Source organism: Marmota marmota, unplaced genomic scaffold, assembly GCF_001458135.2.
Source record: "Marmota marmota marmota unplaced genomic scaffold, marMar, whole genome shotgun sequence".
Classification (NCBI taxonomy): Eukaryota; Metazoa; Chordata; class Mammalia; order Rodentia; family Sciuridae; genus Marmota; species Marmota marmota.
In genome coordinates this window covers 21694530-21710242 of record NW_026000142.1, presented here as the reverse complement: position 1 = coordinate 21710242, position 15713 = coordinate 21694530, and the positions used below count along the sequence as shown (strand labels likewise).

General features: G+C 43.5%; 1 protein-coding gene across 1 annotated transcript in view; it reads right to left on the bottom strand.

Moving 5' to 3' along the window:
• The window catches only part of Snd1 (staphylococcal nuclease and tudor domain containing 1), a 411985-nt gene that overhangs the window by 40659 nt on the left and 355613 nt on the right, over window positions 1-15713 (bottom strand). The gene's annotated exons all lie outside the window — the stretch shown is intronic.

Genomic DNA, 15713 nt, shown 5'->3' with positions numbered 1-15713 from the left:
GGAGGAAGTAGGAAACACGGAAGAAGGAAGCAGCCCCCACCCCCACCCTGGGACACAGGGCACTGTTTTCTTATCCACCTTATCCTAAGGGCTCCTGTAAGCAATGGAATTCCACAAAGGAAAGGTCCATAGGACACTGAGCTCATACCACTATAAAGAATACCCTTTCTTAGAGACTCAGCAAAGGTCCCAAAAGCCCTCAGGAGGAAGAGGAGAGGGCTCAGGGAAGCAGAACTAAGGCAAGGACAAGAGACCCGAGATGTTCGCTCCTGTGAGGAAGAACAGCCACAATGAAGAAGGGGCAAAACACTGAGGAAAGATGAGGAAGAGGGGTGAAGGCAGGGAAGATGAGGAAGTGATCCCAGACCAATTTTAACACTTTTGGCAGAAAGATGGGAATGTGCTTTTCCTGAGAGTGACTTCATATAATGAGTGGAAAGAGCTCTGGGGAGCTCTTGGCTCTGCCGCTCCTTTATGCCAGTGAGACTTTAAAGAAAGCCATTTAAGTTCTCAGGGTTTGTTTCCAGTCTCCAGATGGGGGATGGGATTAGATGTGCGGCTTCCCTCCAGCTCTCAAAGGCCCTGATCTCATTGTGCCTCCGCATCTTGAAGCTGCACACTCAATTCCAGGCCATCCCATGTGGTCCTCTCCTGCTGAGAGCAGGGCCTGTGCTGCCCTGGAGCACCCTCCCTCAGCTGACCTTTAGCTCCCCCTTGGAGTCCCACTGAGTAACACCAAGCCTAATCAATTAACCAATAGTTGCTGGACTGTAGTCAGTACCTTTCTCACAGACCAGGAGAGATGTTATTAGAATGAAGACAGGCAAATGCTAAACTGATCTTTTTTTAAAAAAAATATTTATTTATTTACGTATCTTTAGTTTTAGGTGGACACATTATTTTGTTTTTATGTGGTGCTGAGGATTGAACCCAGTGCCTCATGCATGCTAGGAGAACACTCTACCACTGAGCCACAACCCTAGCTCTAAACTGATCTTTAAAAGGGGTGGGACTGGAGTGGTTAGAAGCAAAGCAAGAAGAAGTGAATTCCTTGAACCAAAGGTAAAAAAACTTGAAGTCTGTCCCAAACCAAATTCCAGAAACAGTAGGAGTCCATCTTAAAACTGCTTTTCCCCAGGGACTGAATTATTTTCAGTGGGTCAATGAAAGGGCACAATGCAAGAACCACAAACAGAATTATTCCTTTTTCAATTATCTCTCAACTCTGATTATCCTAAGGAGAAAGTCCCAGTGTGCTGCTAATCTGTCTTTAGCATCTTTTTTAAGAGGGGCAGAACCTTGTGGGCAAATAGGATTTAGCCAGAATTCAGTAACACTCTTCTGTATTCTATGAACTGTATTTATTTTTAAGGTTTCCTTTAATGGTCACTGATAGTTACCTTTTATGATAAGTGATACTTTTCCATTTAAGGAAATTTAAAAAGTGATTTCAGAAAGAACAGTGATTTAAAGGAAAACATTAAGGAAATAGCAGTTGGTACCTGGATTTGGCTAAAGCACATAGATTGATGGTTTAATAATATGTAAAAATTGGGAGATACTGCTATAAATGAAGTGTAGCTAGGCAATAGTGGGGAAGGGACTACCTGATGGCATTTAGATTGCCTCATTCTATGACATTCCCCATGGAAAGGTCCACTGGCTGCCCAATCAACAGCCATTTCCGCCTTTTCTCCCTGCAGGTTGGACTCCATGATTTTCCTCTGTGGCACCTCAGGAAAATGCTGATGCAATTTTACTCACAGTTACTAAAATATTAAAAAAAAAAAAAAAAAAAAAAAAAAAAAACACCAACATTGTTATGGTTTGGATGTCCCCTAAAAGCTTATGTGTGAGACAATGCAAGGAAATTTAGAACTGAAATGATCAGGTGATAAGAGCCTTATCGTAATCAGTGCACTAATCAACTTGAATACATTGTCCTGAGCTGCTTTCCTCCTCCACACCCTTCCATCTTGAGGTTCTGCAGCAGCATGGGCTCATGGAGATGCCTCTGTGGACCGAAATCTCTGAAACTGTGAGATTCAAATAAGCTCTTCTTCCTCTATGTTGTTCTTGTCAGGTCTTTTGGTCACAGTGACAAAACAAAACAAAACAACAACAACAACAAAACACTAACTAAAACACCCACCAAAATCAAGATACAGTCAATACACTAAACAAATAACAAGAATCAGCAGCAGTCTTAAACTTTGGTTAGTGGTTAATAAAAATAAAGATGTAATTTTTTTTCCTATCCAAATTCATGGACCCTACGAATCTATAGTCTCACTCAATCATAGAGTGAGGAGAACAGTTCCCTTTCCTTTTGTCACATATTGGTTTGGGAGTGGTTATGTCATTCAGATCTGGGTAATAAGATGTAAAAGGAAGTCAGTTGACAAGCTTTTGGCGAAAATTTTTTTTTTCTTTAAAAGGTATAAAATAAGATACTCTACTTCTGCCTTTAGAGATTGGTGTGTAAGCAGGCAATGCCTGGAGCTATGGCGACCATTCTGCAGCCAAAAAAGACACATGTGATCATGGTAGAAGAGAAAGGTGGAAAGAACTAGGGTACCTAATTTTGGGGCCACATCTCAGTTAAACCAGCCCATCATGGAGCACACCTACTTTGAAAATGACTTTGTGTGTGACACGATAAATGTCATTATTTCAACTGCTTGGAAGTTCTATTACTTGCAGCATAAAACATCTACAACCTAAACTGACCCATGAGTCTTTACCATAGTTACATATATCTTTTCAACCTCCAAAATAAAAGTAGGTGGCTAGATCCTCTAATAGGAGCAGTGGGGGTTGCTCTGTGCCCCAAGCCCATCTCTGTCCTTCTTTCTAGCCTCTCAGGCTCCTCGGTGTAGAACAGAAGAGCTGTCTAATGAGAACTGACAAGGTGGAGGCCACAGGACTGCTGATGACAGGACAGAGAGCTCTTAGCAAAGGATGCCACCCAGAGGGCTGGAGCAAGGCTCAGACCTCCATTCCCTGGGCAGCCACTGGGGATGGGGGGAGGAAGAAGAGGCAAGTCCATGGAAAGTCGTTTAGAAGAGGGGACAGCAGACTGGCATAGTTGTGAAGTCAAGAGATAGAAAGTCTAGGGTCTATCAGATTCTGATCCAAATATTAGGGCAGACACTACTCCAGTTCCTTATAGGAACTCCTTTTTATTCCCCCCAACCCCCAGCAACCCATATCTGCCTCCAGTTTCCATTTTATAGGAGTGTGCAAATTTCTCAATTTGTAGCTGTAAATCTAATAGAAAGCTTGGAGAAGACATCAGACAGACCCTGTAATCTCTGCTAATCCTGTAATCGGAAGCTAAACCCAGGACACAAATGGATTTTCAAAATAAGGATTTCAGAAACTCAAATGGCATTAACAGGTCTCAGAGACAAATGTACACAACAACTGAGTGAGATCCATCAATACACACAGATGCATCGCCATGCCTTCCACTCCAACAAATTATCTACAAGAATAGAAGACAGGATGGGAGGGGCAGATAGACCTCAAAGGATGAGGGCAAAGCCATCTCAACAAGGTTCTTCTTCTAGGGAGGTTATTATTATTATTGGTACCGGGGACTGAACCCAGGGGCACTCAACCACTGAGCTACATCCCCAGCCCTTTCATACTTTGCTTAGAGACAAGGTCTGAGCTGCTTAGGGCCTTGCTAAATTGCCGAGGCTGGCTTTGAACTCTTGATCCTCTTGCCTCAGCCTCCTGAACCTCTGGGATTATAGGCATGCGCTACCACACCCAGCATTTTATTTTTTTTAAGTTTCAGTTTTTTTTTTCTTTTTAAATTGACACATATTGATTGTGCATATTTATGGGGTATAATGTGACATTTTGGTACATGAATACACTGTATAATGATCAAATCAGGGTAACCAATACATCTATCACTTCATTTATCATTTCTTGTATCTTTTATGAAATATACAATACGTTATTAACTATAGTCACCCTTACTGTGTATCAGAACACCAGAACACACATATAAACCTATTGACCAACCTTCCTCTATCACTGTCTCCTCCAAAGGGCCTTCTTCAGAGTTCTCTGAAATTGTTTGTGAGTTGGAGTAAGGAGGAATAAAAGGTGGGTAAGGGGAGAAGCAGATGACAGTTCTTTTTAAAAGTTCCAAACCCTTTTTACATTCTTTGTTGTAAAAGAAATGAATGGTTATATGCAAAGTTAACAACAAGGAAGGATGAATTTTTAATCATGTGTTGTACATGCATAGGGCCCACAAACAGAAGATTCAGTGGTAACCAACTTTCCAGTCACTGGTATCAGATTTGCTGCGCAGCTGACCTATTCCAGGGGACAAAGGTCTTTGGGAAGCAGGCAGGGATGCATTTGTCTGCAGAGCCTGTTTCTTTAGGAGTCTGCCTGTCCCTGTGTGGCTGAACCTGAATACATCTTTCTGCACTTGTAATTTGTGCATGTCAGAGCTGAAAAGCTCCCCGACTGCTCAGAGTGGACACATAATAACACACAGATCCCAACTGTCACAGGCCCTATTGTGGCCATGGGTCACTCAAGATGGGGACTAGATTGGAGAAAAAACTATTTCCTTTAGCCAGTAGGAACATTTCTTTGGGGTTCCTTTTTCTCTAAGTTCCCAGATTTGAAAACAATGAGTCCAGGGGAATTCTTGACTTGAGTCAACATTTTTGTTCCTTTCTAGGAGCAAATGCTCCTCAGAAGCGCTGGCAAGTGAGAGGTTGCTGAGTCCAGTAGAGGACCACTTGCTCTACTAGCTTCTGCTCCTAGACACCGCTGTTGGCAAGCCCACAGTCCTTCCTTCTGCTCTAACATACCCCTCTCCTAGAGGGTTCCGAAAATAAAACAAAGTGGTGGTGGTGGTGGAGGGGTGGCATTGTTCAGCAGTAGAATGCTAGTGTAATCCCCAGCACAGCCAAAAACAAAAGAAAAAAAAAAGTTGGGTTGCATTGTCCTACTTAATGGACAGTCTGTGGTCAGTGCTGGATGTTTATTATGTACACATTATTCATGATGGGATAAGTAGGAGCCACCAAATTTTTAATCATATTAATCGATTTTTTTTTGTCCTAAGAGAACCAGGCCCTTGGTCAATATAATTAAAATAATTAGGGCAAATGAAACATAAACAAACGAAACATAAAGCATTTAACCTGACAACTGGGTGCAGTAGTGCAAACCTATGATTCCAGAGACTCAGGAAACTGAGACAGAAGGATTGCAAGTTTGAGGCCTGACTCAGAAACTTAGTGAGACCCCATCTCAAAGAAAAAAAAAAAAAAAAAAAGAAAGAAAGAAGGAAAGGAAGGAAGGAAAGAAGGAAGGAAGGAAGGAAGGAAGGAAGGAAGGACTGGGGATGTAGCTCAGTGGTAAAAGTGGTAAAGTGCCCTTGGGTTCACTCCTTGTACCTTCCAACCCCCCTAAAAAGCAAAAAACAAAAAAGAAGCAAATACACACATACACAAAAGCCAAATAACATTTGGAAAGAAATAGTCAGATAGGGACAGCAGTGGTGGAAGCCAACTCACAGTGGGATTAAAAATGGGCAACAGCTGGTGTTGGGACTGATGGCCACAGCCACGCCTGGCCTCCTATGAGAATGGGAACTCCTCTTAGTATCAGTCTGATGAAGAATCGTACCCTGCAGCTGTCAGATGTACAGGTAGCAAACGGGTGGCTTTCATTAGGAAATCAAAATGGCTTAGGGAAGAGAGAGGTTCCATGTGAAGGAAGATGAGCAGTGGCAATGTGCTGAGCACAGGTCACAGACTCCTCAGGCTGTGGGTTCCAACTAGAGAGATGAATGAGAATGTACTCAATGTGTCAGTAAGTCTGTCCATATTCATGTCCTTTTCCCCTTCTCATTTCTTATGCACAGACACATACAGCCCTGAACAGATCTGACTGACTGGCACTTAGAGGCAGATGCCAGAGTAGAAAGGACAGAGCTTAAGTTGCTCCATGTGTCTGGGATCCCAAGATGGTCTTCTCTGGGGAGGGATCCCCAAAGGGCTCTGTGCCAGCTTCAAAACACCACCAAGTTGTTGGGCCAGAGAGGACATTTGCGGGGGAGGGAGGGGATCCTGCCCAGTTCAGACACTGCTCATTTGCACAAAGAGCCCTTTCAGAGTTATTGGCTGGCAGGGTTCCTCTTGGGCCTTAAAAAAAAAAAAAAAGCACTTGTGCACTGACTGAATACAAATCAAGCAGTCTCACTGGGCTGCCACACAAACTGGCCTCAGTCACCAAGAAAGAGACAGAGAATGAGGGCTACTCTCACTAGGTTGCCAGTATCCAGGCATCCTGGAGGAGGGCCCTGATCCTCAGCTGGTATCCCCACCACAGCAGGGACTTCAGTATCCTTGTCAGGAATGAAGCCGATCCATTTCAGTTTGCTTCAGTCTATTTCAGAGAAATAGTTTAAAGTAGCCTAAGACAAAAAGTTCCTAAGAGCACCTGCTTAGCTAACCAACCAATTAGGGACATCCCAATCACCCCAGATCCTCTAAAAGATGAAAAAGTGATCACCACTAGAAGCATTTGCATCTAAAAACATGTACCAAGAGCAGGCTGGAAGCTGGGTAGATGTAATCCTGGAAGAAACTCATAATGAAAAAGGAACGCAGCATCCAGGAGCCTGGGTGTCAGCCAACCCATCCATCCCCTGTTTGATGACTCACAGGGGAAGCCAGCAGTGTAAGCTCTGGGCTGGTTCTCCTGGATGTACCAATGCTGCTCTGCTCTCTACCTTTAAGGGTGAAATGCTGGCCATCCTTTTGTGTGAAGATGGCCAGACCAGTGACCGAGAGACACAATTCCAGCCCAGCCCACATTTGTACTATGGTGGCTTTGATCTCCCTCTCAATCTCCTTTGATGGGCAAATGAATACACTTAGGAGCTGAAGGTGCTAGGCCACTGTAGTATGGCAAAATTATGGTAAACAATTGGAAATAAAAATACTCTAGTCATACCTAAAGTTGGCAGAAACAAAAGCAAAAACAAAAAAGCTGGCAAGATTAAGAAGAGGGCTGGGGATGTAGTTCAGTGGTAGAGTATCTGCCTAACGTGTAAAATCCTGGGATGGATTCCTAGCATGGAGGGGCGGAGGGAGATTGCAAGTAACTAACAAATTATGCAAGGAGGCTTGGTGGCCACAGATGAGGATCCAAAAAGAAACAAATCAAAGAGGCTGGCAGACAGAAGGTGATGCCAACATGTACTTCCCTATGAACTAAGGGGCTAAGAATGCCTCAAGAACAGGGAAGAGATGCAAAAAGAAACCACACAAGAGCCAGGTGCGGTGGCCCATGCCTGTAATCCTAGAAACTCAGGAGGCTGAGACGGGAGGATTGCAAGTTTGAGGCCAGCCTTGGCAACTTAGCAAGACTCTGTATTAAAAAAAAAAAAAAAAAAAGAAAGAAAGAAAGAAAGAAGAGGCTAGAGATGTAGCTGAGTGGTTTATAAAGCATCCCTGAGATTAATCCATAGTACCAGGAACAAATAAACAAAAACAAAAACAAAAAATTATCACACAAGAGGATACAAAAGGCTTCAAGCCAATCAGAATATATGAAAAACACAGAGAAAGTTCCAAGTTGTGTATAGGTCTTAAATTCAGCCAGGAATTCCATAGGGTAAGTGTAAAAAGCATGTTTCCATTTTGTTCACACTCTCTAAATGCTAAGTTTTTCTTTGGAGTACTGAGCTGCTCAATAAGGGTCCCTAGAATATTCCTAGAGGAATGGCCCTAAGCCATGTGACTTTTTTCTTTTCTTTTAAAATTTCTGTGACACACTCACAGTTGAGGAAAATGAAGTCACAACAAGAAACATCTTCCCTTGGGGCAAAATAAAGTCAGTGAAAAAGCAGGACCAGAGGACCTGGGCTCTCTGTCACTCAGCACAGAGCTGTTTGTTGTCTCCCCCTTAGTGTTTTAAATTAAGAGTCTGTTGATGGAATTGTTTGTTCTTTAGTCACCCAAATTTTGGGGACTGACAGCTAATAGAGAGCTGACTCTGGACAGAGGGGGACAGAAGCTCCTGGACTCTTTTCCTCACCCAGCCTAGTGTCTGCCCACTGTGCTCGGGCTCAGGCGCTCAATGGGATATTTATAGCTGCCTTTAAATTTACCCAGCTCGCCATAAAGCGAGGTAATGGGGCGCCCTTTACTGCTGCTAGTGGTGATTGTCCTAACATTCTTTAATTAGCAAAAAGCGTTGGCACAGCCACTTTCAAAGCATTTGATCTCACTGTCCTGGTGTTCCCTATTTCAGGCTCAACAGCCCCCACTCCCTTTGGAGAAAATGCACTTTAGCAAATTTGAAATAGTAGGTATATGCATACACAAGTACAGATAGGTATATTTGTGTACCTATGCACATTCTTCAGCTGGCTCCTCACATATTCATCTACCAAGAACCTGTATTTATGGTACCTCCATAAAACTTTCCTTCATAAATCAATCAGTAAGGGGCTGGGAAACTAAAAATTGAGAACTGGAGAAACCTTAAGGTCACTGGGATCTTCCTTAATTTTTTCCTGCTTAGAAAAATAAAAAGGTCAATGACAACAAAAACCAAACTAGGTAATATGACCAATTGGTGAGGCTACTTTACACAGGGGAGTCACAGTAAGTGTTAAGAGATCTGCTCAAGAAGTAGCCAGTCATCCTAAGATGTGGGGGGAAGAACATTCTAGGTAGAAGACAGAGCAAAGTCCCCACAAGGGGGAACCAAGTTAATAGTACTCCAGGAGATGAGAACCAGTGTACCACAAGGAGTAAGGGGGAAGACAGAAAAAGATTAAGGACAAATCAGGCCTGTAATCCCAGCTATTTAGGAGACTGAGGCAAGAGGATCACAAGTTCAAGGCCAGCTTTGGCAACTTAGCGAGACTCTATCTCAAAACAAAATAAAAAGGACTAGTGAAGCTCAGTGGTAGAGGGCCCACTGATTGAATTCCCCACCTCCCAAATGGTTAAGGGCAGAGATGTGGCAGGGGATGAAGGCTAAGGGCCTGTGGACCATGTAAACAGTCTGGTTGTTATTCAATCTATGAGGGAATGAGCATTCTAAGTAATCCACACAAAATCTGATAGAATGTCACAAAGATCATTTTGGTTCACACAGAGAACAGATTGTGGATGGCAATAGTAAAACTTATGCCTTGAAAGATTATTTTCTCAGCTTTAAATAAATGTTCTGTGGTTTGTGAGATTTAATGTAAGGGGAGATTAAGTGAAGGGTACATGGAAAGTCAGTACTATTTTGTACCCATCTGCAAGTCTAAAATTACCTAAAAAAAAAAAAAAAATTGTAAGCAACAGATAGCACAAAACACAATTTTTTTTTCCTCTCTTGGGCCAAGGACTGAGCTCAGGACTTTATGCATGGTAGGTAAGCACTCTGCCACTGAACTAAATCCCAACCCCAACACTTCAAATTTTGAATTAAGAATTACAAGTTCTAAATTAGGTACAATACCAAGAACAATAATAGTTTAGGGGAAAAAAAGCTCAATAATGGACTCTGGACAAAATAGTGTCTTTTCTACATTAGTTTCTATATTAGAAAATAATAGGTTGGGAATGGTGGTATTCACCTGTAATCCCAGCAGCTCGGAGGCTGAGACAAGAAGATCACAAGTTCAAAGCCAGCCTCAGCAATGGCAAGGCGCTATCCAACTCAATGAGATCTTGATTCTAAATAAAATAAAAAAAAACAGGGCTGGGGATGTGGCTCAGTGGTTGAGTGTCCCTGAATCCAATCCCTGGTATTCCCCACTCTGCCAAAAAAAAAAAAAAAGAAATAATAGGTGTACCACTATTACTATTTGCTGAGATTGACTGTGATATACAACTTGTTTGTCGTCCAACAATACCATGAAGGAAGTTAACTCCATTTACATGTGAATGATTTGAGGCTTAAAGAATTAAGGTATACAAATTAGTATGCAAAAATTAGATCTGAGACTTGAACCCAGGTTTGTCCGACTCCAGAAATACTTCATACCACCACTCTGCTATTAATGTCCACTAACATACACGTAAGTGTACTTGTGTACTTTGATGTAATGTATTTTGTAGAAATTGGTTTTGGGAAAAATACTTGTATTTTCCCAACCAAAATATGAATGACTTGACTTTATACTTACATCACTTATCTGTGAAAAAGCAAATTACACTTGAGGGCCTGGACGACCCCCTGATAAATGATCAAACTTATACATGATGTACTTGAAACACCATTTGAGTCAGAACCTTCAGTTTCACACTTATACAGGCTGGCTCTGATCTGGAAGTATACCTTAATCTTCAACATAATGCTCTTTACATTTCTGTGATTTAGTTACAGTTAAGCTAAATTTTGTAGCAATACCAAAAGGTACTGCTAGTATTATCAGTATGTTTCAAGATCTTTGGGATAGAATCTATAGACCACTTCAAGAAAGAGTGAGAAAATTATTAAGGAATCAAGAGAAAGGAAGAAAGCAAGGGAAGCAGATTTCTTGAGTTTGTCTCGTCAAAGTGCACTTCTTTGACGGAGGGCCCTCTCCCTTCCCTGGGGGAAGGAAGACTCAATGGTTATACAGCTCATGCTTGGTTTTTCCATTTCTCTGAAGCACAGTAGAAGGAAAAGTCACTAGCTATCCTATGTACCTTCCCTTTCTCCCTCCTCTTTTGTGATATATTACAGTGGTTTCTGGTTTGGACCATGGACAGATTTGGGGGATTGAAACCTGATTCTGTCGCTGTAGTAGGTTGAAAGTCAGCCCCCAAAGATGGGTCCATGCCTTAGTCCTAGAACCTGACTGTTACTCCAATGGAAAGAAGGTTATTTGCAGATACAGTTAGCAATTAAGGATACTCAGATGAGGAGATCATGTGTATTATCTAGGTGGGCCCTAAACTTCATGACAAGAGTCCTTAGAAGTTGCAAATAGGAGAGACAGAAGAAAAGGAGGCAGTATGACCATGGAGGCAGACTGAAGTGATGCAGCCACAAGGCAAGGAGTGCCACCAGAATTAAGGGCATTTGGAGGGACTGCAGCACTGCCAGATTGTGAACTTTGAGCATCCAGAACTGCAAGAGAATAAAAGTTGTTGTTTTAAGTATTTCAACAAATGACTTATCAGGTGGTTATTTGTTATGGAAGCCTCAAGAAATCAATCACTCATTAGCTTAGAATCCTGAGAAATCTAATGGTTCCTGTCTTATAGAGCTGTTGGGAGGATTAAATGTGTAACAAGACAGTGGAAAATATCTATCAATGCCCTACAAAATGTTGTTACTAAAATTATCATATTGCTGTACATTGGCAAATAAAAAGGATAAATCACAAGGACCTGAGATGGGCCAGTGCACCTGCACAGGGCCATTTTCAAGGCTCCTGGCCAGACATTTTTGGTCTGCTTGACCATATAGGTGACCACATCTAGAATGTGTGGCAAACCACTCTTCCAAGAGAGGAAGCAGCAGGGTAACTGGGAGGCTTCTCTCTCCACTTAAGCCTGGCAACTCACAAACTATAAGCCCTGGGAAACTTGTCCCAGAATGAAAGGCCCGTGCATTCAATAACTCTTCATTACGTTCATTAATCACCTGTCCCTTCTTAGCTGAATTCTGAAAATTGCTCTGGATGGGACAATGCTTTTCTGCCTACTCCTTTCTGACTTTCTTAAAGAGCAGTCGTTGAAGTAAATAATAGTGGAATCTCAGGATAATCAGAAGAGTGGGTAACTCAACAGCTGTGCTGGTCTGAATCACTGGCTCAAGGAAGAAAAGCCATTCTCTGTGGGCAATAATGGCATATCCTAGTCTCACTATGGGATCACAAGCAAGAAAAACAACCTTCCTTTTACAATGAACAGAAACTTCATCACCGGTTGACCCTAGAGGGGTATTTGCACACATGGGTGGAAATGAATAAGAGAAACACAGACAGGATATGTTCACTGCTTTGAGTAAAAGGAGGTGACTACTTCTGCACAGACATTTCTTACTGTTTTGTCATTACTAATTCGCCAATCAGGATCTTCCCTTCCTTCTTTGAAGGGCAATTTCCATACTGAATTTTCTTTCCTTCTGTTTCTCAAATCCCTTTAGTGGTTGCTCTGTTCTGTTGTGTTGCCACTGATTAACCTCCTTTAAGGGCCCCAAAGCCTACTGGAGGCAAGATGGTACCTTGCCACTCCAGGCAAACCCTATGAGGCATTATGGACATCTAGTGGCTGCTCAGAATAATGCTTCAGGGATGTAATGCATATCAGGGTGGGGAGTGGTCTAGCCTGGGCAATCCTGGGTCCTCTTTAGAGGACCAATTTCAGTCAATCCTTTAGATGACCATTTCTTCTGCTTCCTATTACGGGTCCAAAGTCACATGGAATGGCGCATCAGCTCTATTGAAGACCCATCTTTATCCCAATCCAGCAAAATATAATGGCACTTGCATACAAGATCACAGAAGCCAGGCATCTGGAAATATCTTCAAGTCATGGGTTTAAACTACCAATTAGCCATATATCAAAATCTTGACAGAAGACTGAGCTCAGAAGGAACAGACTCTGATATTAATTAGTCACATGGCTTTAGGTAAGTCACTGTGCCTCTCTGAACTTTCTTAACGACATCTGTAAAATGAGAGGCTAAGACCAGATAATCTCCAAGGTCTCTTTTAGCGTTAACATTTTGTGATCTATGAGCCTTTTTAGTAGCTGTGAAAACATAGTCTGCTGTGCTCAGCTCTGGCCCTGTGGATCTCTGGATTATGAAGGAAGCATTTTCTCCTCAACTGTGTGGCCCATTTCCAAGAGTTGGCTACAGTCCCAAAGGATCAAACTCCTTCACAGAGCTACATGTCTGAGAAGGGGTGGAAATCATAGACTATGAGAGCTGCAAGGCACTTTCTATTCCATTTCCTTGATTTTATAAAAGCTATTTTGAGATACCTCACAGGTCTAATCAGTGGCAGATAATCGACTAGAACTCAGGTATCCCAGTCTTAGTGCAGGGCCCACTCCACAGCACTGAGCTGCTGGCACAGGCCATGCCCAATTTCCTCCACTGGCCTCCTTCTTCCTTTCCCTCCAGTCTCCTCACAGCAGTCTCTCTGTGTGAAACTGCAAATGAAAACATTCTCAGCATAGCAGTTCTTCCTTCTCTTCCTCTTTGGGCTTGAGCCTTCTTCGTCCTTTCTTATTCCTTGGTGGTATCATGTCAAATCAAGGAAGTAGTAAGGAACAATGAGGGGCCATGCGCCAGTTAGAAGGTACTCACTTACCAAGATAAGAAGCTACAGGCCATGTTCAGGTCAGAAGGGATGTGTGCTACAAAGACCCCACTGGTTCCTCTTTAGCCTGGTTCAGGTGCTGGTTCATAAGTTCAGCTGCTTTTGCAAGACCAGCTGGCCTATAGAGGGCAAAGCGGCCCCAAGTAGAGTTCCATGGAACTTGGGAATATTCACTTTCATCAACAGCAGTCACAAATATTTACTGTGAGACAAGCTCATTACTAAGCACTGGTTGGATCCAAATCAGCCCACCCTTCCATCTACCTTCACAGTGCGGGGGCAGCAGCTTTCATCTGCTGGGACTGGAGCTGAACAGATGGGGCCTGAGTTTGCCTACACAGGCAGGAAACAGCCCAGGCAGAGCCCCTCTTTTGCCTGAGGAAGGAGGGACAGCCAAACTCCAGTGTGCCATCCAGACCCTGGCCAGGGTCTCTTCTGGTACCAGAACACTCTACTAGCTCTGTGCCAGCTCTGGCAAGGAGAGGAACCTCCTCCACAGATCCTTGACAGGCCAGGTTCACATTTCCTGGGTCTACAAGATGGTAGTGTCTGGCTTGAAGCTGAGAATATGCAGACGGGGCTTTTGTCAAGAATGCATAAGCACTACTAAGGTGCCCGGTTGGAACTAAACCCTAGTTACCACAGTGTGACTAACCTCCATTTCTCTCATTTATTTTTTTTAAATTGGTCATCATGAGTGAAGCATGTTTAAAGGTTTGTTGTTAAAGTCCCTCCTTTTACACCCTTCAACTTATTTCTTTCATACATCTTTCACTGAACTTTCATAGTTGTTTCCTGACCTTGCCTCCACCATTTAGTCTGAAGAATGGACGCAGTGGACATATTTGCTAGTGATTAAAGCACTGGTCTCAAGATTTGAACACTGGTTTGAAAGGCTGGTTCTGTTTACTTTGAGGAAACAGGACTGTGAGCAAGTTTTCTGCTTGCCTAAACTAAGAATCTTATCTGTAAAATGAAGACAATGGTGCCAATTACTTCACTGGAGCAAATGAAGGCTAAATCAGAACAGATATGTAAGTTTTTAGTGTGGAGGATAGTACATAGTAGATAAACATCCCAATAAATGACTGCTGAAGTACATGGATGAAACCCAAGTTCTCAGACCACTGGGCAAATACTTGAGAATCACTCCCATACCCAAGTTCCTTGACATCTATCTGAGGGCTGCCAGAAATCCTGGCTTACTATGTGACCCTAGGCAATATATTTGACCCATTCATAAAATGGACAATAAAGTTGATACAAAGATCAACAGTGGTACACACAGAGGAAGGGTTCAATAAATATTAAGTGTTAATGCTAATTTAACTGCAAATGCAAACAAAAAAGTCTTAGTAAAGAATGGGGTCGTCAATTTGCTACAATGGAACTTCCCAGGACTTCAAGAATGTTGTGGCATATTTAAGGCAGTTCAGGTTACTGGGTAACTGATAATACTGAGACTACAGGTGTGGCAGAATCCAGAAAGCTAAGAAATTCTGGACCTCCTGGTTCTTAAACCAGAGCCCATGAGGCAGTAAGGGTTTAAAAAGCAAGCTTGCCACATAACCACACAGTGAGAGTGAGGGGGCGGGGGCGGGGCCGGGGGCCGGGCCAGGCCGAACCAGGTGTCTGCAGGCAGTGCTGGAAGGGAAGGGAAACCAAACTGATGCCAAATTCTACTAGACCTGGGTCCTAGGTCTTAGCTAGATGACCCCACCCCCACTTAGTCGAGAAAGGGGGTCTGTTTGGTGAATTAAGAAAAGGCTGGCCTAGTCTCTCTCCTGAGGGGGGCTGTAGAATGCCCCAGGCTCTCCTCCCAGCAGATACAGTGGCCAGAATTCCCTTTTTAGTAAACGGCTACCGCAGGTTGCTACGCAGTTCTTCTCAGGGAGTCCCAGGAAGACAAGAGGGGCTTGAGAAGCTCACCGGGCAGAAGGCGTAAGACGCCTCCCCCATTCTTTGCGCGCAGGGGAGAAAAGGGGCGACAGAGTCAAAGCCGCAGCTCCATGAATGAACCGTGGGTTGCGCCGTTGGTGCTGAGAGTTCACCTTAATCCTTCCCAGGTTGTCTTTCCCCCAGCTCCTTGCTCTTGGTCTTTCCTTCCACTGATTCCCGCCCCCGCAGCCCTCATTAAGAAAACTATCATTTAAAGCCCTAGTTAGAGCCCAGGACGGGTGAGGGAGTGTGCGAGGGAGGGGGCAGGAAGGACAGGCATCAGTGCAGCGGCAAATCCCAGGCTTTCGGTCTTCTGGCTCCAACCCGGGTCGCCCGCCCCCAAGTCCCCACCACTATGCAGCTCCAAACTCCGAGTCGCCTGCCTGCCTGGGCCCCGCGGCGAGGCGCCCCGTCAGCATTCCGTGGGGGTGAGGATGACGCGGGCCGGGCGGGAGGA